General features: G+C 41.9%; 1 pseudogene; it reads right to left on the bottom strand.

Annotated features, from left to right (window-relative positions):
• The window catches only part of LOC115359210 (sodium- and chloride-dependent GABA transporter 3-like), a 34,913-nt pseudogene extending 22,355 nt beyond the window's left edge, over positions 1-12,558 (bottom strand).
• Positions 12,559-24,574: the final 12,016 nt, after the last annotated feature.

Here is a 24,574-nt window from a genome sequence, read left to right on the forward strand (position 1 = left end):
ATAACGCTGCGTGCTGCCAACTTGAAATCAATTGATGCAATAAAAATTTAATTCAGCAGCTGAATTAAAATCGAAAGTCTCAAGTGTCTCTCCGCATCAGTCTGCGACCTTGTTCTCCCCCAGGCGACTTTGCTGCGCTGTTTTGATCCGGTTCTGCAGAGAAAAACCTCTCTCTCTCTCTCTCTCTCCTCTCTGGTACACTGGAGACAGGGATCACGCAGGCTATTTTTTTTTTTTTTAAATAAATAAATCAATAAATAACTACGTGAAAATTGACTGTTTTAAAATTCAAATTGTGCTTAGAGGGAATATTTTCACCGGGCATTTAAAAATTACCGGACTTTGGCTGATTTTAGGCTACCAGTCATAGTCCGGTGATTACCGGATAACGGAAACCCAGTGTGGAATATTTATATATATGGAAGAAGAACTGTGTAGTTAACACGAGCAGTGCCAGACACCATGACCGGAAAAAAGACATCACCATACTGGACACATTGTTTGACTGACAGGTGATCAGGTTGGGTTTCCATTACGCTGCCAAACGGTGCCAGTCTCCTTGATCTGACATCAGTTGTGTCGGGACAGTCGATATGAGATACATTTATGTGCTGATTGAGATTATAGCATTGAATTGTGTTTTTTGTGGTTATTTATTGCATTGTTACTGTGCCTGACAATCTGTGAGGTTTTGGAGACATGTCGCACTGCCCGCCTGCCAGCCAAAATTCCACTGCGCCGGCCCCGCTGCGCCTTGCGCCGAAGTAGACGTGTTTCAGGAGGCGAGCTTTTGGCGCACCTCGGCGAAGCCTTTTGGCACGAAATGTCACTGCGCCAGGTTGAATCTGTCGGCACCTCCCCCTGCTGCGCCGCCACTCCCATCTCGGCGAACCTCGGTCTGGGAAAATAAGAAACTGTGCGCCCCACGGGTTGCGCTGGTCGAAAATAGCTTTGCGCGGGTGCCTCACTGCGCCACCCTGCGCTGCGCCGGGAAAATAGAGCCCTAAGAGTTAAGGGGCGCACTTTTGGCTCACATGGTAAGGTGCATACTAAGGTTGGGCGACATGTCAAAGTTGTCCTAACGCCAACCATCAGCCCAACAAGTGCTAACTCTGTTACTGAGCCGCACACAACCTATGCACTGAACTTTCCGTTTAAGGAGCTACGCTACTTCTATTGCTCAAAAAATCATCAAAACAAAAACAAAACAAACAAAAACAAACAAAAAAAAACCCCTGGCAACAGACTCAGCCCATCCCTGATAGCTGATTTGTTTGTTTCAATCACCAAGTTAACCCTATAAAGCCTGAAATATGAAGAATTGGCAGAAAATTCAAATTTTTTGAAGCTGAACCCTTTATTCAGTCCTATAACAAAATGTAAAAAAAAAAAATAAATAAAATAATGAAAAAAAAAAAGAATATTTTTCAAAAAATATGTTATTACATACGGTTTTTTTCTGTTGTATCATATATGACAGTACTTGAAGTGCCAATGGTATGATACAGGGTGAACAGGGGAAGTGTCCAAAGGTATACAACAGTATTTTGGTCAAGTATTGATTAACTGAAAATGGAATGTGTTATTTGATAATGTGTATCATATACTGATACAAATGGCTTCATAGGGTTAATATCAAACACCAAAAAACCAAAACAAAACAGAAATGCCAAAAAAAAAAAAAAAAAGAATCTTAAAAAAAAAGCTGAGGCATTAACATTTGTGTTCCCCTGAATAAAGTCCTCTCACTGTAGGTAAGATCAAGTGATCAAGTCTATTGAAACCAAATCCCTTTCCTAAAGCAGCCACTGCCACAAGTAAACTGCCATCCTGTGGGAAACACTTGGTAACAATAATGTTGTAATAAATTACACTAGCTTTAGTGTTACCCAGGACTCCAGGTTAAGGACACACCAATAGGAAACAGGTGGGATATCACACACAGTACTGGAGTCAACTGCACGCCAGTGAAAGTCACAAAACCATACCTGTGTTACAGTGGCTAGCGCTCTCTAACCCTCAAACCAACACTCCTCCTTTATGGAACTATTCAAGCTTTGCAGAATTGTGCTCAACATCTCAAGGCTCTTAGAAACCCCTTGAACAAAGACCCTGCCTCTTGGAAGGCAGCGGCGGGCAACGTACATCCCCTGGCTTGTTGGCATCCAGTCAAAGTCCAATTGAGGACAGAACAGAACAGGACAGAGCAGAGCCAGGCCAAGAGACTGAAAAGAAAAGAAGGCTCTTCTGGCCCCTTCTCTTAAACAGGAGGAGCCCAGAGGAGTGATGCTGGCAGTGTGGGAAAATGTGCTGCTCTTCGAAACATGCACAGAAGTGCATGAGTACACACACACTCACACATACAAGAACTTCATTCACAACAAACGGGTGTGTACATAGACACAGACACACACACACTACACACACATAAACTGGAACACTTGCAAATACTTGCTTGAGCGTACAACACACGCACACACACACACACACTCCAATTACCCATGTGACCAAGGTCATCGTACTGTACTTGAAGTAGCAGTTTCATGAATGGTCATGAAAGGAAGCTGCTGTGTTGTTGGGGGAACAAATATTTTGTGTCTAGCTTGCAGCACTTGATGCAGTGAGCTCGTTAATCTCACTCCAGAGTTCAGTTCACGCTCACAATGCTGGGACACAAGTGTGACTGCGACTGTTAAAATGCTTCTTACTGGCCAAGTCGAGTCAAGCCAGGGCCGTGCAAAGCATCTGGCACAATGCAGGTTTGGTTTTTCAAATATATAAGTAAACTCTTCATAGACGTGTGCTGTAATAAAGCAAAATTATGGTTTGAATTTGAAGACATTCTGCCTATGCATTTGAAACAGCAAGCTAGATTAGCAATCAAGGTAAACTTGATTATCCCAGTCGGAAAATTCCTGAGAGGTCCAACATTGGTTACTTGAAATAGAGTTCAGGAAAGAAAATCTTAAACAAGGCAGTGTTTGAACGGTGAAAACTGTCCAGTCTAACTCTGTTAATCCTTGTATGGCCTACAGGGAGAGTGTGGGAAAACTTGTCTTCTGCCTAATTCATCCCTCCTTCAATTAGTCAAATAAAACGATTACACATCCTAAACCATCCTAGTTTCTCTCTCCTCTCTCTCTCTCACTCTCTTTCTCACCCCCCCTCTCTGGGGATGAAAAGGAATATATTCCATCTCTCCATGAACTTTTGATGCTCTGCGTACTCCCTCCAGCTCGCCACGGGAGTACGTTTAAGCCACCCCAAATTTACTGGTCAAACTCACCCCTGCCTTGTCGTAAATCTAACAGGAGGGCTTAAAATGTGAGAATGGCTGGCAAACATGGCTCACAAAGCAAACAGCTTAGCGGAGGGGGAACTGAATGGTCTGTGGGCTCTCTGCAGAAGAAAGCATCTCTCTCTTACGGCTAGTGATCTGTGGTAATTTCTCATAGCAGACGAGGAAGAGAAGGAGAGGGAGAGAGAGAGGCTACAGAGGAGGGGCTGAGGGTATACTCTGCATGCTCCTCATGAACGCTCTCCTTTCCTCCAGTGAATACAGGAATCAATCTTGGACCGGCTGCTAAAGCCCAGCCATGAAGAAGCATTCTTCGCTCTTACTTCACTGCCACACAAAAGACACTTCAGGGAGATATAGGCATTGCTGCCTGGTCGTTTTTTCCTCGTCATGTAGAAAGTGAACCCATTAATTTTTCCTCACACATCTCTTTCCCCTGCTCTCTCTCTACTCTCTGTCTCCTCTCTCACTCTGTTTTTCTGTCTCTTTGTCTCTCCATCTTCATCTCTCTATCTCCCTGCTCATTCTGGCTCATTGAATCTGTGAGGAGTTACTTAGGGGCTGCTGAGTGTGGAAGCAGAGGTGCAGTTTCCTGACTGCTGCTGGAGTCTCAGGGAGGGACATTAGAATGGACGGGGGATAGGAGGAAAGGCAGAATGGTGTGAGGGGGTTGCAGAGACCTCCTTTTGTCTACTTTTTTGCAAGGGGAAATGCATATGGCTTCCTGCAAAAGAGCTCTTTAGGCTAAAAGGGAACAAAGCGCTTTAGGCTGGAGCAATTTCATTGGACTGGATTATTCTTTTTTGTTGTCTTCAAATGACGAGAGGAGAATAGAGACTGCTACACTAAAAATGTTGGGAGTAATGGCAAACTAACACACACATGCATGCACGAACTCACACAGACAAATGCCAGTCTCAAGACAAGTCCTTACACTGAAAACTGTAACACAATCCAATGAAAAGACAGTGAGACAATGCCAGACAGGTCTCACAGTCTTCATGCCCATTTGTGAAATGAGCACAAACTGTGACATGCAGATGTCGTGGACACAAATCAAGTGAATATACATTTCTCATTATATTCCTCCACCATTTGTCAAATGAAACTGTTATGACTGTCATGATTAGGTTTAGGCAAATCAAATAACTTTGGTTAAGGGTAAGGTTCAGCCCGATTCGTAGCTGAAAAAAGGGATACATTCTCTGTATCCCTTTTTAGCAAGCAGACCCTGAGTCCAATTTCACACTTAACCTTATTATAGGTTGTACATGACCTGCTTCCTTTTGGATATATGCCACTATTATTTACAATTCATGCACATGAATTGGGAGGAATGCAGGTCTTTTGTAGGTGTGTATGTTTTCCCTGAGCGTCAGGGAGAAATAATTGCAGACTAGTCAGTCAGGTACACCTGCATTTTGGGGTTAAGGGTAAGTCTTCCCTAAAATATATGTAGTCAGCTCACAGTGGAAAACATTTTGACATGAGCTGAGTCCAGGAGGTTGTTGCTGCCTTACGTATACACCCATTTTATACCCATTTACCACCCCAATCACAACGCTTTTACTTTCCAGCATGCTACTGTATCTCAATGTCAAGCTACTTCCTGTTTGTAGTTGTGCCTCCATCATGTTTTCCTTGGTGGGAAAATATATTTTTCTCCTTTCATGCTATTTACAACACCGTTTTTCACCAAATGTTGGGTGACCAGGATTGAAAACATGGCTGTCGACAGTCCTGATATGAAAACAGTGGAAGGATCTCAAGAAAGCTCAAGGTTAACTCTCTTATCATCGCTTGTCTCAACACACATTCTCATTCAAGCACAACAGAGACCGTTCCCACACACACTGATGATAGTAAACATGCATTGCTCTGTCTTACCTTGCCAGTAGACTTGGGCCCCCTTCCAGATGCAGAAGTAGCAGATGAACCAGGCCAGGGCCAGACACATGGCCAGCTCCCAGCGCATCCCCCCAATGTGCTCGATGCCATCTGATATCTTCAGCACTCTGGCTCTGTTTTTGGCCCGGAGACACAGAGCAAAACTCGTACTTATTTAGATTATATTTTAGGCATTTAGCTAATGCTTTGAGGCACATACAGTAGAAAGCCACTTCAGGAGACCCTTTGGTGTGCATCTATCCCAAAGCAGCGTTGGACGATGTTCAAAACAATTCCTCATGGAGAATGAGCAGCACTGCAGCACACATAATGAACAGGATCTCCACAGAGGATATGAGATTAATCTGCAGCACATTTAGCTGATGCTCCTATATGGAGTGTTTTAATGCAAATGCAGCTACTGTACACACAGAGAGAGAGAGAGAGAGAGAATGATGAAAAATAAATACCTGCTTGAGGTTGCTGTATATAAATAGAATATAATGTCTGCTTTTTGAGCACACCTTCAAAAAACATTAGCTTTCCACCCATGCACTACCTCATCTCCTCACTGCCCTGCCCAGCTTTGAGCACGCGACACTGGTCTATTTTTGATGTAATGGTAGACTTTGATATAGCTGTAAAATGATTTGTTCTAAAACATATTTTCATTAAACTCACAACACCTCTGGCTCCTGCAGACTGACTTTATGTTGCTATGGCTTGCAGCGGCAAAAATTTGGTGTGTTGTGGCATGTTAATGATTATTGAGGTATTAGTGTAGGCCTGCACTGTTAACACTAAAAAAAAGAGTAATACAGTGCCTACAGGTGCAATGGTGTGGTAGTGAAATACAGGCAGTTTATCAGTGATAATGACATCACAGGTTGTCAGCGGCGGTGAATCAACAGCGTATTTCCTGTTTGTTGAATCATCGCCAGGCAACAGCATAGAGGGAGGAAGAGAAGAAGAGCCACAGAGCTACAACGGTGCTGCCAACGCTTTGCCTCTGAGTTCACCCCCAAAGCTCCTGACCAGCCATTGATCATAGTGACATGTTCTTGGTGGCCGGCCACCAGCTAGGTCCAACACAACCCCTCCTCTCTGCCTCCCTGGTCCGTGGAGAGGGCAGGATGTGAACACCTATGCATGTAATATACTGGCGCATGTTTTTATGTGTACGTGTGCATGTTTGTGCATGTACGCCATATTTGTGAATGTGTGACTTTCCACGTGAGTGTGATGGTGTCAGTGTCGGAGCTCGAGACCGACATCCACTGTGGTTCTTCGGGGTTCAGCGTGGGTGCAGTTGGAGGCAAGACGACAATCGGCAGAAGACAGGAGTCGTCTACCTCACCACAGCAGTGTCACCAGGCCTTAGACAATTCATGTTTACATGTAGGTCATTTTCACAAACTAGATATTTAGCATTTTCCTTCTTCTTTGTTACCTTCTTCGTTCTTGTTTTAGAAAAATAGAGAAAACCACAAACACCACTGGAAAACAAAGTAGATGGGAAAAAGTAAATTCCCACAGAACTCCTCATTTCTACATTAATGAATAATTTAAGAAGAGCTCAGTCTGAAGAGGATCCCCACTACTGGCTGACCCTGACCTCTGACCTCCCAAGAGCAGAGGAAGTAAGAATAAAATTCTTTTATAGGGATCAAAAAGTATTGCATTATAAATTAGATAACTTCATTAATAGTGTTTCTTTATATCAAAGAATAAAAAGCAATGGCAGGGAGCAAAAGAAAGAGAACTAACATAATAACTTTATGAGTGGCTAAACTAAGTAAATTTTGTTCCTACTGCTTACAATGCTTAGATCATTGACATTGAGCTCAATAATGGAAATTTCAGAAGTCTTAATGTGACACTAGTTCTAATGGTTGATGTATTCTTATTGCAAGTGTGTGTTTATCTGTCCTCATTGTGTTTTTGCATCTATATGTCTGTGCAAAATATATTGTGTATAACAATAATGTATAAAGATGTTTTATGCTTGTTTTCCAGAATATGGTTATGATAAATCCATGCACTGAACATCATATCTGGAGCCCTGGCAGAAAGGCTCCACACACAGACGACAAACTGCAGCTTGAGCTCACAGCTCTGATGTTTGTTTGCGCTGTACATACAGTAGAAAGCATGACAGAGTATCTTGGCACAGTTTATCCGCCTGGGCCTGGTCAGTTGTTAATTTGCCAGCAACATGGTGGTTGGACCTTTGGCCATTTCCTTTGGGCATGCCTTTCTCTCTGGTTGGGTTTATATTGCCAGCTCAAATCTGTTGTTTCCATCGTTGTTATAATGCTAATCTCTTTTAATTGTGGTTTACACACGCCAAAATACACAAACTCCTGAACTGATCTGTTTACAGATCAATTAAGAGACTGAACTATTTTTCACATTGGTTAAAAAAAAATCAGATTTGAGGCAGCAGTGTAAATGGGGCCTCTGGCAGCGAGACATGAAGTGTGGTCAGCATAACACACTGACAAGGCCTGATCTGCTGCCACACACATGGCTCTAGCTGGGAGACAGCTGGCCCACCAAGGCCCGTTGACACAGAAATATGAAAAGGCCTGACTAATTATTGGGGGAAAGGTTAGAAGGGACAGTGAAAGAGACTACTGGAGCTGTCAGCAGCTCAAATTTTCAATTATAGCGGAGAGATTGGCACTAACTGTGTAGGTTTGACAAGCTCAAGACCACCTACACTAACAGTCTCCCCCTTGTGTGACAGGATAAGTAATGATCCATCAATACATCATATATTGTCTTAGAGATGAAAACCATCAATGTGGAATGTGTTGGAATGTGAAACTAAGCCACAACAAAGGGTGTAATGCTTAAGCTCAAGCTTTTTTTTTTTTTTAGTAATATTATTTTCAAGTTTCTAGCTTTCCCTCCATCTAACTTCCGCTACGCATGAGTAAACTCTTGCAAATGCAGGAGAAAGACAATGATGAAAAAAGATGTACTCACTCCCAGAACTCCATGACAGGAGAGGTCGCGTTGGGATTTGTGATGTTGGTGGCATTTTCTCCATAGTAGTCAACACAGTTCTCTGTGGATACACAATGTCTTGTTATTATACTCCAGACACTGCTGCAGGTGTACAGGAGGCGTAGGTATAGCACTGTATATTGCAATTCATCACTTCAAATCTTCTAAAAAATTAATCTTGATACTAAACAATCAATGGTTTTCAGACAACAAGCTTCACTAATTTGGCTTAATTTCACCTTGGCAGCTTATTAATTAAAGAATGATATCAAATGTTACAAATAGCCTCAGGCAAATTCATCTCAGAAATCATCCATAGCGTCACATAGTTCTTTGTGGATACACAATATCTTGTGATTATATACTTCAGAAGATGCTGCAGGTGTACAGGAGGTGCAGGTATAACACTGTGGATTGCAATGCATCACTTCAATCCGCTTCAGATTGGGGTCAGTAGTTTCAAACAATGTGGAGTATGGGAGGAAAAAACATTTTATTTCTTTATTCCCTGAGAGAGGGATGCACATTACAACTTATGTTTGCAAAAAAAGCACTGTCCGTCCCTTCACTCAATTCTCTGTTCCCCCTCTCACCTGTATTCCAGTAGTGCCCGCACCAGCCCAAGGCAGCTCAGTGGTGAAGCAGTTGAAGAAGGTAGAAGATGGCCCCAGGCGAGGATCACCACATAGTACACATTTAGATGAGCTTCAATCACCTGGGTTGCATAGCCAATACCTGAAAAAAATCAAAGATTAAGAGGTGAAAGAAGAAGAAATGATTAATGTTGTTTATTTAGCAGCCACAGATCATCTACAATGGGAAAATACAGTGAACAAAGATATCACTGCAAAGTGATTTGATAATATCCATTGAACGGTCCCTTAAAAAGGCAAGCAAAGGACCAAAAACAGCTTTTATAGTCCTGCTTTAAATGGAATCTGTAATTGGAGTGCTATATGTATATATGTGTGTGTGTGTGTGTGTGCCCCTGCTGACCCCTCACTTTGTCCCTCTTTACTTTCCATTCATCTAAGCACAACTTAATAATTCAAGTGTGGACTGCCTGCTCCTCCTTAAAACACGTCCACACATAAGAGATAAGGCGAGCGTGTTCTCACCCTCAAACAGCGGGCAGACCTTCCTCCAGCAGGTGATCCCTCCCTCACTGGTGAACGACCCAGGGCGGTCTCCAGGAAGAACACGGGGATACCGCAGCACACAAAGAAGATGACATACGGAACGAAGAATGCACCTTCACGCACACAGAAACAGGGGGGCAATAAGAATATGCACCAATTAAAAAAATATGCATGCTGCTGATCTACAGTGGAAAGGTAGTCAGGCAAATCATCAAAACTTGAGGTAAGGTAGAGGAAAAAACAAACTTCGGAGCACCATTTGGAAGGAACTATACACAAAATAGCGATGAAAGTACACAGAATGATGCCACACACATACAGTGCAGTACAATGTGCACAGATGTGGATGTATATTGTGTTGGTTAATGAGAGAGCCTGTCTTAACTGTCCACTTTTATAACAGAGGAACTCTGTCTTACTGTCTCATCTTTTTAATAATATCATTTTATAATCACAGAAGTGATTGTGTGTAATGGATGAAACGATCAGGGACAACAGAATAGATGTTAGGAAACTCCTCTTGCATCATGCATCCTTGAAAGCTCTCTGACATGCCTCATAGTAGAATAAATATTTGACAGAATCTTGAATTTTTCCTTTTAAAACAACCCATCCCACCTTATTCAATGTTGTCTGTTTTATACTTCCACATTTCAGACAAAGGAAACTGTCTCCTGACCTCCATTCTATGGTGCACAATCTGATTTACATCCATTCCAACAGCCCAGGTAATATAAACCGTCTTGCCAGCTCCATTTTTGTAACAGAGGTAAAGCAACCTGCCTTACCTCCTCCATTCTTGTAGCAGAGGTACGGGAACCTCCAGACGTTGCCCAGTCCAAATGATCTCTCCAGCCACAGACAGGACAAACTCAATCTTGTTGTTCCAGTGGCCTCTCTCGTTGTACTCCCTTTGTCCAGGCTGGAGCTGGACCCTTCCGGATCTCTGCCATCCTCTGGTTTACCGTTTATAACAGGCCCGCTCTTCTCGCTGTCATGACTCTCCAACAGCCTGCTGAGACACAAAAAGACACATGAACAGATATAAAAGGATGTGACCTCATAATCAGACCTTTAAACGGACTGAATGACTTTTCTGGGATTTATACATCTTCCCTGGCACAACAGAATCAATAGGACTGTCCCCAACAGAGCAAATCCCCGCCCATCGTACACTCCAGACTTAACTCAAAGGTTCAAATCAATTGAAAGCATTCCAATTAATTTTCATTAATTTTCAGTGATTATGCAGCAACGTGGCCCTATTACCATTCATACATGTTAATGGGAGGGAGGAGAGGAGCAGAGTGGAGCCAACAACACCACTCCATTAACTATTCACTTTACTTCTGGAAAATAAGAAGGACTAGAATAGAGTAGAATAGAATGCATGTTTAGGAATGGGGATATTTGTGTGGAAAAATCACAACAAGCTCTCAGGACAGCTAAACCACTAACTTCCATGCAAGCTGTCCTACTGCTCTGCATGCAGCTTATGATGCAGCGTTTTCCACAAAATAACTTGTTGATATGTGTGTGAAAAGCAATCAGTCCGGTCCAGTCCCCTGCACAGTCCCAACACGAAGGCATCAAATACCAGATCAAGTAAGATGCAATTGTACATGCAGAGACAGGAGGCTGCGATCGCCGCGGTCGGAAAAAAAAAGACATGCAAGTTGAGCTGCGGTCTACTCACCGATCTCCAATGGAACAAGTGGCAAACCTCTTTTTGGCTCCCGCGATGATGCGCGCTAACAATCAGCTTTACAAAACAAGGGACGGTTAAGCCTGACCCGGGGGCGAGAGAAGAGAGCGGGGGGTAAGAAGAAAAAGAGGAAAAAATGCGGGTCCGCTTGAGTGAAGTGGTTTTGTTCGGTCTCTTGTCTATATAAAGGAAGATCCCAGAGGTGGCAGAGTGACGGTATCTTGCACCAGGCGATGGATAACGTGCGACTGCGCTCCCACTCTCCAAGCGGTCTACTCTCAAGCGCCTCTACTTGGATAAAAGCCATGTGGTGGCCAATGTAGCTCTCAGTCCAGCGTTACCACGGTAGAGAGAGCAGGGTGAGATGGAGAGACGGGCGAACCACGAGAGAGAAAAAAAGTTGAGTGGATGTAAGTTTCAGCAACGAGCTTAAAACCCCATTCATTTAAAATCAATGTAAAGCACAGCCTCAAGTGGCTTATTACCGGGAGCAGCACGCCACTGTAATAATAATAATTAAAAAAAGAATGCAAATGTTAATTAATATTATTTTTCAGATGATAATCCTGCCAGTAGTAGTTATGGTTACCTCTTATAGCTGTGGAACCCAGGCTATTCGTTTATGGTGTTTTATGGGTTTGATGGTGAATGTTTTCAAACCTTTTCTCCCAAATTGGGTTTATGTTGGTTTTATGGATTCCTGCATTCTTATGACACAGTTCATAATAGCTGTACTGGCACTTAACCTGTCTATACTGCAGCAGACAAGTTGACAGTCAGTGACAGAATTTTCTAATGCACTTTTCTAATGCACTTTTGCAGCTTTTGGAGGTGAATGTCAGAATTAAATCCTGACACAGTGTGTGTGCTCTAAGATATTTCTCTAGATACTTAACAATCTATGGTTTTCAGACAGCTTGTCTCACTAATATGGCTTAATTTCACCTTGGTAGCTTATTAATAAAGATGTTATCAAAAGTACAAATGGCCCATATGCAAATGTCAGTCTCAGAAATCAGATCACAATTTCCAGTAGGCTTCTTTTACCTTTGCTGTTGTTTAGTTGGAGGTTTGTGGGAAGTCAAAGTCTTAATCTTCAATAAAAGGCAACGACCCCAGTTGATTTATGAATTGATGTCACCAGTCTTGTTCCCTTTGTCAATCCAGTGCCCCTGGGCTTTGCCTTCAGAATACCAACTCACGACCCTTTGTCCCCTCTAAAAGTCACCATGCACTCCAACACACAATACTGATGGATTTCCTCATTAAAAACATCGGTTTGTAGTCGTCTTCGGCTGATGATGAATGATCGGCTCGTCATAAAGTCTTAATAACCCATGCTGCTTCTAAAACAAATGTTTCCTTATGGCTTAAAAAGGGGGTCTTGTAGGGTTTGTTTCATACACAAGTTGATTGCCTGGTTTCCAGGCGTGATAGACTTGTGCACTAGGAACTCCCTGGCTCTAAAAGACTGACCTAGTCTCTAAGAATCCCTTCACATCAGGGTCACTCGTCATTAGGGGCTAAAAGGAAGTGCCTTGCATAAAAGTATGGCCACCCAAAGCGGCTGGCAAACATTCACTGTGCTTTTCAGGCAGAGTCAAGTTCTTTATGTTGCCTGGTACAACATTATCAGAATGGGAATGCTCGATGAGGGTGGAACCAAAATGGTTCCTTGCAGGTGTGAAACTGAGTCACAGGCAGTGTTTTCCCCACTCGCTGGAAAATGTTTGTCTGCTCTGCTGTAGAAGTGTTGCATGGAGAGCAATAATCATAGACATGACAAATGCACCGCTACTTGACTGATGCATAAAATTTTATCATTTTCTGGTCCAGTGACAGAGCCCAGCTTCTCTGACTTTAGGAAAGTAAGGAACCAGCTGTGTCTACGCTTGTGAGGAAGGTTACTTCCAAGACACATAAATATAAAGGAAAACCTTTCACTCCTGGCCTGTTGACATGACTGCAACAGGTCATTCTCCACAGCCTACCGACTGCAGAAGGACCAAGGATGCTTAGCAGTAATTGGCTGTCCCGCTCCTAAGGGACCAGAAAGTTGTTGTCCCATTGGTTGTTACAGTCCAGAGGGACCGAGTCACTATCATTCCAGCTAGGACACCAGAAAAAGCCTGTTGCTAGGATACTATCATCACATCTTTTACAAGGTGCTGTGATTGAGAGAGAAGTGAGGGATAACAGATAGGTGGACCGTGTGACACAAATGAGTTAGAGGCAGAGGACAAGAGGAAGTAAAAGAACGGGTAGAAAAAGGGAGGACAGACAGAGAGGAGAAGCGGAAAAGAAAAGGGAGAAACACACACAGGCAAATGTACAATCCTCAGGTTTCTTTTTGTCTGCTTTGTTAATTCATTATAATTTCCCATTTTAGTATTTGTCTTGACACTTATTGCACATTCAGCTATCTTGGTGGTGCATCCCTCTATGAGTGGGCCCACCAAAGATTTACTTAATTTTTTTTCCTAGGAAGGGTTTTTGGGAGTCATTTTCAAGCTGGTTATGTCTTCTAACAGCCATGTTGTGTCTTGTGCTGTGTTTTATGTGGTTGCTTGCAGAAATACATCACATTGTTGATGAATTGTTGATTAGGTAGATTTAGGTACGTGTGACCTTTCTAAAGAGTTGCCTGAAGTGCTGCATACATAAGCCTGACTTGACTTTATTGACTAGAGGAAGAGGGAAAAGCTGTCTGTCTCTTCTCCTCTCTTATCACATGGATGTTATATAACTGTTTTTTTTATTTTTGTGAATGCTGCTAGGTTCTTTGCTTGAGTCGGACCAATTTGTTGGGTCTGTAAAAAAAATCCTTTTTAGCAAGAGAGGATAGGCTGAGAGAGCATTTGCTCTTTTTCAGAGCAAGTCTCACCTGACAGCTGCACCTTACAACCAGAGTTTTTACTCTTGGGCAGCTAAGCATCTTCAGTACTCAGTATTCAAAGAAATGGCAGAGGAAGTTGTTGGACAGCAATACATATTCATTGACCTCTCTTGTACGATGTTTTGCTGGCTGAGTACAAGGATTTGGACCAGAAAACCGTGCACAAGTTCTTCTAGCACATTACGTTCTGTCTGAGGCCTTATTGAGTTTATTCAGATACCCAGACTTTGCTGAAAAGGGTAGTAAATCCTCCCCTGTCGACCAGAGACTTAAAGCAAATGATGACGATGATGATGATGTTGATCTTGATGCTTTCTCTCACATATTTCAGTGACAGTCTTGTAATATGTAATCTCTGTATCAGTGTTAAATGTCCACCTGATTTACAATGGTAGCCAACAGCTAACATAACAATTATATGGCTGGATGTCAACCCAGAATCTATACAATATAATTTTACAGTTATAAAACTGTTACTCATTGGCATGGAAAACGTTAGGATGAAATTATGGCACAAAAATGGGAAGCCCTCTGGATTCACTCTTTGGAACCTCTTGCCTTTACAGAGTTTAATGTGATGTTGCATTTGATGTATGTGTAATATTGGACATTTGTTAAGTTCCATTTAGTAATGCTTTCAAATTGCAGGCTTCACAGAGATCTGGTTTTTGGGTTCAGTTGCTCTTTAAGAGCTGTTGAAATGCCTCTGGCCAGGCATTTTTTCACATTTAACCTCATCAGCTACTCACCAAAATTAATTAGTTGCACTTGAGCCTGTTGGTTCTGCCCATTCACTTTTTGATGCCCGTGAAGGTCATTGCCCACAATGTTGACTTCCAATAACATTTTTTTCCTTGCTGTGGAAGTGCAGACAGTGTGCCTGTGTTTTTCACTATTAAGACTCATGAATACAAAGTTAATGTCACTTTTGCCCAGTGGCTAGAATGTTTTCCCCACATGGTGCCTCCATGAACCCATTCTGATACACAGCACACGTTTTGCATGTGTGAGGAAGAATCCAGCCAGCCTCTGGTTGGTCTCTTGGCTGGTCTCTTGTTTTGTGATGTGTTGTATTTTAGTTTTTTTTTTTGGTGAAGTGCACTTTTCCTCAATCTTTCTTGTCTACCCATATTTTACTTTGTAATTTTCCATAATAACTTTCAACAGCCCAGAGAGCCCTCCCAGGACTTCTTGCTATGCCACATCACTTACTCAGAAGGCAACATGTAGCTGCATTGCATTCTGGTCTACTGAGACTACTGTTAGTGGAGGAAAAGGGTGAAGGCAGACAAGATTCCTGCACAATTGTCCTGAAACTTTCAATAACCTTATTGAATACAACATTTCTGTCTTTAGACCTCATCAGGTAAATCTCGTGCAACTTTAAAACACCAGTGTGCAGGAATCTTGTCTTCTTTTGCCTATATGGACTTGTTCCCACACATCTGTCCTGCTAAAAACCTGAAGGTGCACATTAGCCTTTCCAGTCAGACTCTGAAGGATAACGAACCAAACCTACATTTACTGTTGATGTTTGAAATACTACAAAAATGTTCTGTCACACTCCATTACACCGTGCAGTGCAGTGCACATATAATCAACATCGTGTTACAGTGTCACTTAGATTTAGCTGGTTGTCCAGAGGAATGAGAGAACACACCACCAAGCAGTAAAAGGGCACAGGCATGCAAGACTCATAGCCAAGTATTTTAGGATGGATTTTTCCTGTAATCTTGATAAGCAAGCAAACTTGACTTTCGGGTGGATTCCAGGAAGCCCAGCACACTGTCTATTAAACATGACAGTCCATACACTGACTGCCCTTTCACCAAGCTAAAAAAGGAGGAATCCAGAGTGTTCATAATTCACAAAGGACAGATTACACTGCAAAATGGAAGTAAATATGCAGCAGTGAAAATACATATTAAATCGAATTTTGCAGAGGCTTTATGAGGTTTTGAATGTAATGGCACACGACTCCATACCAACAATTCAAACACTTTCCCTTTAGGTGGAAGTTTGAAAGAATTTCGTCATTCCTCTGAAAAACTCCATTTGACATGGATGTATCTTTGACATGTTTGAATTTACGCCCACTGGAAGCAAAGAGCCAAACTGAATGACAAAGACAAAGTCATAAATGCAGCCAGATCGGCCTTGCGGTGCCAGCGCCTGCTGAAAGTGTATAAACCTCTGTCTCAATAGAGACACCACCCCACATCTTCATATCAACAGCAATTTGTTTGAGCGATTCAACAAAACACCCCGAGAACATTCAAACACGGGTCACTTCACTGAGAAAGCTTTAGACTGCATTGATGCGCAATTTTCAACAACAACAAAAGAAACTGAGAGGGAAAGTGTAGCAGAAAAGGAGCGAGGGGAATAGGAGACAAAGAGCTCAGCTCAGTAGATCCCAAACTCAGGTTCAACAAACTAACTGCAGCCAATCCGCTGCATCAATCAGTTCAGCTTTATTCTATCCCCATGGGACAATTAGCAGGGTGCAACAAGGGAGAATATTACATCCACAACAATCAGGTGTCATAGAAAGTATTAGGCTACAGCAGCGAACATTATGGCTGATAATTATGTCTCACAGACTTTATATGTGCACAGCTCATGCACACACACAGACCACCGCACCCATACACAGACACACACACACACGCTGACCCCACCTTACGCTTTCCTCGGAGCGTCCAATAGTTTTTTTTCCTGCTTGCCAAGAGGGGAGCGCTGAGCAGCTACCAACCAGGCCACCCAGTAGTGAGTGAGACCTGCCAGCAAACACCCGGGACATGCCAATAGAACAGAGAGGGTGATATTGGTATGCTGAATATTAATGCTATCAGAGACCACAGCCAGGATAACAGCACTTCAGTGTCTAATAGCCTTTTACCAGAGAGGCAGCAAAAAACACTATCCTTTAAATGGCATTATTCAACATTATGATCAATCAAGTAATGTGAAATATGTAATGAATTATTTAGACTATTCTGATCAAGGGTTTTCTGATGTTTAAGAGTGTTGTTAAAAGACGACCATTTACAACTTAACATCCCATGACTCAGAATGTGACACAAACAGGGCTTGCGGGCACTGATAAGTGAACGCTGGCGCAGCATGAGCAGGAGCAGACAGACATGAAAGCACAAAGTGTCTGAAGTGTCAAGGAAAAAGCTGCTCATTTTCTGATCTAGTTTGGTTTTATTCATGCAGGCGGCTTAGCCGGTTTGCTCTTTTTGTTGACCAAAATCTCTCTCTCTGGCTTTCTAATTAATCAGCGGTTCCACTGATGAGACATCCTTAATCAGCAGATCAGTAGCTGACGGGGTAGACAAGGCAAAGCAAAGAAGACAAACATTACGCATCATGTTTGACTGTGCATATGAAAGCTGGATCTTTACTTATCATGCCAAGCAGCCTGTTTGAAGTCCTAAGGGTTAGAGAGGAGAGGGAAGAGAGAGAGATCAGATAGTCTACAACAAGGGCAAACAAACAACAGCGGTTGAGGAGGATACTGAGCTGTCTATTTGATCTACAGTTATTTCTAACTATTAGAAATGCAAGCCATTGTACACTTTCACTGTTAATCGCATTGGTAAATGCAAAAGTGAAAAGCCTTTCTTTTTCCCTGAAAGGAAATGTTGAGAATATTCACGCTTCTTCCCCATTTTTTGGCTGTCTGAAGCACGGGACATGACCTGCTTTGTAGTGTTCCTCATTCAAAGCAACATTTCAGAGAGAAGCGGCGGCAGTGGAACTGATGGCACCTAATCTAAGATTAACATCTACCATGGCTACCGCATATATGTGTGGGAGAAAGAGGAAACAGAGAGAGAGAGATGCAGACAGACAGAGTGATAGGAACAGCAGAGAACTTAGGCTGAATAACCGGAGACAGCGAGTTGTGTCAAGTGAAAAAAAATGTTATAAATGAAATGTTATACATCACATTATGGTCAACTTGTTGGCCCATATTGACCCTTGGTTATACAACCACTCACACACACATACACAGGACATGAGCAGTATTTCTCATATATCCAGTTGAGGCAGGTGGTTAATAGCTGCCTTTTGTGAGATGAACCATCATTCATTTTCATACCAACTTATTCCTAATGATGACTGCAGGAGTGGAAGCTTATCCAACGCACTGCATGGGTAGAGGGCAAAGAAAAACTCAAACTATGATCAAATCATTACTTAATTTCTTTTGGCAGGAGTGCCAAAGATTAGATTACAGTGTCACTATTGACAAATGTAATGCTCTGACACCCCCAATGATTTTCTCATAGGGACTCAATAATATTATAATCGATGTGCAATTAATACATTCAGCGATTATTAGATCTGTCTGTCTCCATGCGCACCTATCAGACTTTCGAGCCCTTTCCTGCAGGAGCTGTTAGTATTTTCTCGTGTGCACCATGGGTCTCTCTCTCTCTACTATCTCTCTCTGTCTCTCATCATTCTTTCGCCTAGATGGAATGCTGATCAGCTGAGGAACTATGATACCCTCAATCTGTCATTTCACTTATGACATCTCAGCATTGGACAATGAATAGTGAATGGGACCATTATACCCTGGGGTCTAGAGGTGGCATGGAAATCAGAAAACCCGTCCATCTACCATCACGAGGAAATTGAATGTGATTGTGAAAGTGAGAGCCAGCGAAAGAGCATGGCTGAAAGTTTGTGTGACTTGATAGAGAGCGCTTTCCTGGTTAGGTATCTTGTTTCAGAAAGGAACCTGACTCTTAAATTTTCATCACAGTGAGCTGAAGAAAATAAATCTGATGTACGGACACATCCCTGTTTGTTCACCAGTAGCTGTTTAATCATGTGTCTTCAAAGCCAAATGTATGCAGGTTTTCATTTCAACTAATTATTAGCCAGCATGATTCCACCCAATTAGTCCCTCCTCTGGGTGGAGGTGTGCTAATGATGAAAATGAAATCAGGTGCCTGTGTCAGGTTGGGGTGAAACCCTGCATTGGGCTCAGTGCAACATGCCCATTCTGCCAACTCCCATCAGTAGTGAAGGAATCATAGAAAGGCAAGTCAGTGCTACAAGTATGCTGCAGCAGCAAGCAGTAAGTATTCAGATCAGTTTGTCAAAGTAAAATCCATTTGAAGCTTATAATGAAAATGAGATAGAATAATTTTTTGGCTCACCCATTTCACCTTCCTTCTTACCTGTAAACCCAATCTTTTACCCTTAAGTTCACCACACTGAATTCATGAGGACAGCTTATTTCGTCCTCAAACATCACATTTTGATACATCTACATTACAAAACGAGACTGGAAACAAGTCTTAGGGCTATTTTTCTTTTAGGGGCATGGTATAGCTTCGTCCCCAGATCACACTGAAGGACTTTAAGTCCATAGTGACATTAAATATTTTAAATGATTAATTTTAAAATAATGGATAATGTGAATTCTTAACTCAAGCAGTATTTTCCATGACAATCTTAGCAGCACATTAAAGGCATTATGGTTATGAGTAATGAATTTAGGGGGAAATGAGTGTAAGCTGTGATTTAGCTGTGACCATCCATTCAAATGATCAAATCAATTACCTTCTAAACTGATGGTTCTCAGTCATGCTCCTCAGCATTCAGAGTGATGCTGGTTTTCATTACAGCCTGCTAATCAGGGACAGATTTACACCTGGGATGCAAGGTGAATGCAATTAATTGTAATTAATTAGCTGGCATGGTCGCAAACCAGCAGCACTCTGGGCCCTAAGGACCAGGATTGACAGCCACTGGATCTTAAATGCTCCCATAGACACAGATGACCCCTACTGGTAACATCTCTGCATTGCAACTCCCCTACGATTCCATTAAAGTCTTTGTAATCTGCGTCGTTTTATTCTCCTTGAATGTAACCTTCTCTCAATGCGCTCAATAGAGGGAGCTTAGCACTGTCTGATATAACCAACAACACTGCAAGGTTAGGCTACAAGGGATCTAAAGCTCATGAGTGTGTGTGTACTGCAACACTTAAACATGGCACAATGTTGTATCTTTGGTGATTAGTGCTGTGTCTGTTTTTTACACACTCTGGTGCCCTGAACTCTAAGTGCAGCAAGAATGTTTACACACCTGAGTTGTGTTGGGATGGAGCACATTTCACCTCTGCTTTCTATCAGCCAACAACACAGCTGTAATACAATGAATGCACCGTGCGTGTGTGTTTTCCCATGTCATTCCCACAGCCCCATCCCCCCCAAGAGGAACCATAGTCTCCTGTTTATCCCATTAAGACAATTGCCAAGACTGGCATTCAAAACACGTGGCGCTGTGTGTGCATACATGCAAACACCCACCAGCATGCGCACACACATACACACACACACACACATATATACGGACGAATGCACACAAATATACTCACACATACACAGACTGGGCAGAGAAAGAGTAATTTCAAAATCAATCCTTTTGAAGAAAAAAAGAGTGAAAAAGAGAGCCCCAAAACCTCCACCAGTGTTGGCTGATTGTAAAGGACTGTCAGTTACTGCAGGCTCTATTGGGCCAAAGGGAAGCAGCAGGATTCAACTTGGGGCCCAATAAAGGGCTATTCTTCCTGGAAATCAGCCCTCAAATGGACTGAATGCACTCAGCGCTAATCTTCAAGCTGTGGGAGCCCACTCTATATTCACAGGCTGTGCCACCCCACCAGGCGCAGCCCTGCATGCTGATGCCACTATGCTACCAGGCAAGGCGAACACAGGGTTAACGCTAACGCTATGTGGATATCTGCCACACACAAACTGGTCATTATTAGTCTATTTGTTTTGCTTTGTCTGTCTGATTCTATCTCCCTCTCCTCTCTCTCTCTCTCTCTCTCTCTTATACAGGAGGTTAGATGTTGATTTGAGCCAGTATCTGTATTTATTCATATCCCCGGGTTTTGCATTTCCAGAAGTCACATGCTTACCTGTTAACTTTGCCTTGTATGTAACTGTCATGATTATAAACTGATGCATGTAAGTTGAAAAAGCGCACTCATCTTCACATATGAAAGGGCGTTCACAGGAGCCTTTCAGTCGATTCGATTAAAGAAAAGTTAATATATTGATGCATAATAACTATATTCAGTGAGTGTAAAATGAAGTGCGTCATGCAAGGTGTTGCAGGACTGATTCTGTATTAGAAGCACATTCATGTGTCCACCTTTTGTCCTTGTTTGGAAATACAAAAAAAAGAAAAAATAAAACTTAATGTGCACTCCCCAACCCCCCTTCAAGTCTGTGTTATGTCTAAAATCTGTGAAGGTTAATCCTTTGAAGCGTGACAGTCATCCCCATCCACTGACCTGCAGACAAACACTATTCACCATCATCATCATACACTAACCCTGTTTCACTGCCTCATCATCAGTGTGAATCTATTTCCATTCAACCTGCGTTTCACCAGGCAGTTGTCAATTAACCATCTACTTATATTGCAGTGCTGCTGCAGCAGATGAATACATGGAAGAATGATTGTTCCAGTTTGAGACGGGCCTTCATTGTTACTGTGTCAGTTATCGCCTGGACCAGGATTCATCAACCACGTAGTCCTCGCCATCATCATCACAAAAAGGCAAAGAAGATGTGTCATTAGCTGGAAACCTTTTACTCACCCACCTTTAAAATTTGACTGTCTCCTTTTATCAGTATCCACTAACCCTGCTAGCTGTTGGCCTAACTGGGCACACACATGCAAAACAAACAAGATTTGGTTGTCTTATAAACTGAATTAAAGAATTGTGCAGTCACTCACTGATGTGCATTCTCCCTAAGCATTAAATCTTTTTTAAATACCAAACATTTTACTTTCTTTTTTATATTATTCTGTTGTATATATCTTTTTTTTTTTTTTTTTTAATCCTGTCTTAATAATGGCATAGATAACTCCATCAGATTCTCAGGTTTTTTGTTGTTGAGACAATTCAGTATGGAATTACATAACTGTTTCTATTTTGGGAGGAGTCACCACAACGGTGGGTAGAGTCTTCTGTGGTCAGCTGTCTTTACACACTCTTTTGAATGTGTCTACCTCTAGGAAGTGTAATTATAGTAAATTAAGTTGAGGCATTCCTCTATTTGCTGAACCTGAGCAGTTTAAGCATTCAAGACCTGCCATTGTGAACTCCTGACCCAGACAGAGGTGCATTAACCACATGAGCCACTCTGGAGAGAACACTTATTGGCATAATTTACAGTAAAAATTAAATGTATTAAAATAGGAAGACTGAATTATAGTGAGTTTGCACACAGTTTAAGAGATCATCAACACAGCCCAAATGAAATGTGTAAATCAGAAACTTGACCATTGCACGGGTTTAACAGGAACGTGAGGCTGCATTAAAATATCTCCAGTCAAATGCTGCCCTCTAGTGGACTACACATTTGAGTAAAATACCTCTCCTGGCCTCTGTTATGCAAAATGTTCAATCTGTTATTCGCTAACCCATTCATCATCTATTCACTGACTTACTAATTCCTTCAGCTAGTCCCCTCAGCCACATCCCTCTCTAATCAGAAGTCTAATCTGGAGAGCATGAGTAAGAGTAAGCTGATTTTTGGTCCAACCATAAAGTATGCAGGCAATTTCTGTGATTGGTGCAACTTGAGCAAGAGATAAGGAGCTCATCAGTGAAATCATCAGTCTGGCATTTAGTTGGGATTAAAACCTGGATACTTGCAGCCCTCACCACACCTGATTTTCCACCTCTGATGTATCCACTTGTGTCATCACTCATCCATCTGATTCCTGCCTTGCTAAAGGGACTGAAATGGTCTTGTCATAATTTTTTGAATTTACAGACAGCAAGCTCTGTAAGTGCCACACTTGGTGGTATGCAGCACTTTCTTGATTTACCTGATGCTCAGATCCAAGAGTAGAAAAAGCATACCAACACTCGATCAGCTTAGCCCCATTTCAAATCAAAGGGACAAAGACAATACTTCGTGCCATGGTATATTTACACTATTCCCTTCCCCTGGAACTGGGTAGGATAAACTCTGCACTAACCTTCTTTCTTTAGCATGTTGCAGACATCGGCAGTGCAGGCACTGAGAGGAAACTGGCCATGCTCAGCTACTCCGCCATATTGCTTTGCCCCCTCTCTTGAGCCCCACAGGAGTTGGCTGCAAATTATGTGACACCCATAGGATTCTTATGGTCACAACACTTTCAGTAACACCACTACAGTGAGATGCCCAACATACTAAAAGCAAAGTAGCACAAAGGAATGAGTTACTTAGCAACAGCCACTGAGAGGAAGTGTGTCAATACCTCAGTTTGAGAGAGCACCTGGAAACATGCTGGAGACACAAACACAGTTATAACAAATATCTGTCTATCTACCTGAGACATAATCAAAGTCATACACATCACTGGTTGGGGAAGTGCAACCAATCAGAACAGGACATGTCACACGGGCCAGGACACACCATTCTGGGTCATGCTGCTCTGGGAGATTTATTTAGTGCTTTTTCATTTTTTGTTTTATTATGTTTTTCACTTGCGCTCCTGTCAGGAGTGTGGTAAATGGGACAGTCAAGCAGCAAGAGTCACAGTTCATCATCAGTGTCATCATCATTACGAATATCAGCATCATCATCATCATCATCACCACTGCCACCACCACCATCATTATCATCATCCTCTTCATAGTATTATCATTACCATAATTTTCATAATCATATAACTTTTTCCTCAAGCTAGAAAATAATTTACATCACATTGTTGTACTGACTTTTGAGACCACAAACATTCCGGCAACACACTCTAGGATAAGGGTGGATAACAATCAGAAAAGCATGACGTTTTGCATAGTATTAAATGAACAAAGACATTGAGTTCTTTATTTACAATTATTGTATAGATAAAAAAAATATCATAAAAACAAGATGAATGAACACTTAATCACTTACCCATAAATGGCTAAGAATGCCAAAAGTTATCTATTGGCATTTCTCTTTTTCTTTGTTCCACAAACTGCATGCTGCTAAATACAGTACATCGAGGCAGGTGAGAGTATATGCAAGACGTATCATTGATATCATCTATCATCGTCATCATCATCATCATCATCTTTATCATCACCATCACCATGGTTGTCATCATCGTCAACATAATTATTGGTTGTTACAACACATGTTGCCGTGGTGTCTGACATGTGCCTGACAGGAGCTGTGATTGGTTACATACAGCCAAACAGCTGTGTTGGCAGTATGACTCGTGGTGCATGATGGTAGGTGCAGTCAGGAGGAGTTCCTGTGTCACACCGGTCCGCATGGAGTTTCCGTCCTCAGTGGACTCATTGCTCTATTTACAAAGAATACTCTTAACTTGGTGTCTCTGCATCTTCTTAAAGCTGAATGTCCTCTTGGATGTAAAAGTGGTTTGAGAATGTTGGCTGAAGTTTTTTTTTTTTTCTTTTGAAAATGTTTTGTTGTTGTTGCAGTTTTTTTGTTTCGCATTTTTTGTTTGTTTTTTTACAGAGAAACGAAGAAATTGTCAAGTTAAAACATTTTTAAAGTAAAAAAAAAAAAAAAATTAACAGCTTCTAAGCAGAACATCAGAATCCAGACTATAGTTAAACTTAAATAAAAGAGATTTTATTCAAATGG

The sequence above is a fragment of the Myripristis murdjan genome, chromosome 5, assembly GCF_902150065.1.
Source record: "Myripristis murdjan chromosome 5, fMyrMur1.1, whole genome shotgun sequence".
Classification (NCBI taxonomy): domain Eukaryota; kingdom Metazoa; phylum Chordata; class Actinopteri; order Holocentriformes; family Holocentridae; genus Myripristis; species Myripristis murdjan.